Source organism: Solanum stenotomum, chromosome 1, assembly GCF_019186545.1.
Source record: "Solanum stenotomum isolate F172 chromosome 1, ASM1918654v1, whole genome shotgun sequence".
Taxonomy (NCBI): Eukaryota; Viridiplantae; Streptophyta; class Magnoliopsida; order Solanales; family Solanaceae; genus Solanum; species Solanum stenotomum.
Window position 1 is genome coordinate 16,003,960 of NC_064282.1, and position 3,053 is coordinate 16,007,012.

The following is a 3,053-nucleotide window of genomic DNA, read 5'->3' on the forward strand; positions in this document are numbered from 1 at the left end:
AAGTATCTAAACTTTCAAGATTAATATTATAGACTACATTGTATGAAATTGAGTAGTTCGCATATTAATGTATATAGAGATAAGAAAACCACTATAAAGTATATGAATGTTGACCGAACAAAAGTTGACTTAATAATAATAATAATAATAATTTATTTGCCTATTTTATGATAATGATTTTCTTGCTAAAATTATTTATTGTTTTTGGTAGGTTTTAAGATTGGTAGATTTGGTTAATTTTGACTTCTAATCAAATCTAATCTAAATCAATAGATATAGAAAGTTATTTACAGTATTTCCATATTTTATCTTTAAAAAACACCTCACACCAACTATAAAAGCCCTTCCTTTGTTCCATAATTTTTCATTCCTCAAATGCATTCTCTATTTCTCTATACATTTCTCCACCTTGGAGAATATATTTAAGCTTTCTTTTCTATCGTTCCAAAAATAGTTTTCAAAATTGGTGCACCAAAATCTAGAATGCAATAGGGAGAAGTAATCCACCAGCACCAACAACTCTATTACAGGCTTGAGGGTTCATATGTGAGTCCCTTAGCTTTCCCACTGGTATAGTAATTTGTTCACTAATATCTCAATTTTCCTTTTTCCTTATATAAATATGCATGTTTGTTCTTTTTTGTACGCACTATAGTTTGAGATTCATATAGGACCATTTCGATCATAAAATTCCTAAAGCAATCTCTTGGAATCTCAATTTTTTTCTAAAGATATATATATATCAAATTTTTAAGTCAGGTTTTATTATTTTGATTATATTTTATATTTTTCATTGAAAATTACATTTTTTTATACGCTTACTTCATAAGGTTCTCGTACATCTTTCCCTTTACAGATCTCATTTATAGAATTTTACTGACTATGTTATAGTTGTTCAATTTATATATGCCAACCAAAAAAATACTAATTTTTTTTTTATGAAGTTTGGCTTTATCCCCCTAAACTTTTGAAGACGGTCCTGGATTCAAACACTCATCAATAAGAGTTTATGTAGCGTATGTCTTATTGTGATAATTATGACAAAAAAGAGCTCTTAAATGCAAAAAAAAAGTGAAAGAAATTTCATAAAATATACGTGTTCTAGTAGACCACATTCTCTAAAATACAAAATGCTTTATGTAAGAGAGCAACAATTTTTTATTCTTTGTGGAATTGAAATTGTAATTATTATTTCATTGTAGATGAACCATTTATATTTGATAAATAAGATGTTGGATCGATTGTCTATCGATATTTGCAAGCAAAACAATCAATTGAGCAAGTTATATGATGTTAATGGAAAAAAAATTGTGATCACAAAAACATGAGAAAAGACAATATCCATTTGACAACTTATGTTTTTGTGATCACAAATTCTTTCAATTGTCATCCTACAATTTGAAGAACACCCAGTTAATGATTTTGCTTGCAAAAATTGATCGATGATAGATTCAACATATGCTTTATCAAAACTAAATGATTCACATAATTCAATTGAAAAAATGATAATTGCAATCTCAACTCCACATAGGATAGAAAGTTCTGTTGCTTTCTTACCTAAAGTGTTTTTTGCATTTTGGAGGACACGATCTACTTAGAATGTTTATACTTTATGAACTTTCTTTAAAAAAATATATATTTTTTCTCAAAAATAATTGAATGTTTAAATATGAAGAGTGATTCTTTGGAATTACAGAGTTGAGTATATTTTCGAGACTTTGTTACATTATTAAGATTGATAAGGTAAGGTCTAACTCTCTTTGTTTTTACTTATCCATGTGGAGGATTATTTATTTATAATAAAAGGTCGCTAGACACTCTATCTAGTGGTATTAAGTCACTAGAGAGTGAGAGTTTATTTTTCTTAATGTAATTATCAACAACAAATTTATGAACAATATTTTATGTTTTTTCTTAAGGTGGATACTTTTGTAACTATATATATATATAACGATGGAAATGTAAATCTCTCTTTTTTGGGGTGAGGGTGTTGGTGGGCGGTTATTTTTTCTTGCATCGGTAACTAAAATTGTGAGTCAAAAATTTTAACCTATCAAGGTTGAAAAATCTTAGTAGTTTAATTGGTTAGCTAGCTGAACTCGCATGTTAAAGACAAGAATTTAGTTCCGCACCTTGTTGTCCCCTTCCCATTTCCCTTTCCCCTGTTCCTTTTTTTTTTCCTTCTTCAGAAAAACCCTATCAAGATTAACACTAGACTAAAAAGTAATTACGAACGAGTTATTTAACAAATGAATGCATATGGAGATCGATAAGGAAATAAAAAGAGGGAAATACCTAATTATACAATTTAAGAACCTAAATTACTCTTATATAATAGTAGTTTAACTTTTCACCAACATAGATAAAATAGAGCAAAATAATAAATAATAAACAAGAACGAAAAAATACCAAAATATAAAGGGATTAAAGAAATCACGTTTTTGTCCCTAAAATATCTCCCCTCAATATTTTTGCTTCCTGATATTTCTCCTATTTTCTGATCGTCTTCCTAAGATATTTAATAAGCAAATGTTTTTTGTATAAATTATAGGAACCACATAATATAAGTACTAAATAACATCCTATCCCTTCTAGTTTTCTATTTACCAAAAATTCCTTATAAATAATGTTTGCGGGATACATAGCGTTGTGCACGGGATACATAAGGTTTGATACATTCCACATAGAGGGATACATAGCGTTGTGCACGGGATACATTAGGTTTGATACATTCCATATAGCGGGATACATAGCGTTGTGCACGGGATACATAGCGTTTGATACATTTCACATAGCGGGATACATAGTGTTATGCACGGGATACATGCGGGATACATAGGTAAATAAGGGATTTTTGAAATTTTTGAAATAAGTAGGGATAAATGGATATTAAGATAAGTAAAGGAGTGTAGTTAAGTAATTTGTCCATGTTTTTTTTCTGAATTTTTTCTCTCCTTTTATTATTTCTCTTACTCGTTTGTTTCTCCTTTCTTTTCTTTTTCCATTTTTTACCCCATTTATTTTCCAAAAAAATTGTTTTTTTTATTCTCTCC

The 3,053-nt window shown here is 28.6% G+C and overlaps 1 long non-coding RNA gene across 1 annotated transcript; it reads left to right on the plus strand.

The window, feature by feature from the left end:
* The first annotated feature begins 321 nt into the window (after nucleotides 1–321).
* LOC125849807 (uncharacterized) lies at nucleotides 322–1,918 on the plus strand. Its single transcript, XR_007444711.1, has 2 exons — nucleotides 322–570; nucleotides 1,785–1,918. It is a non-coding gene; the product is annotated as an uncharacterized LOC125849807 (long non-coding RNA).
* Nucleotides 1,919–3,053: the final 1,135 nt, after the last annotated feature.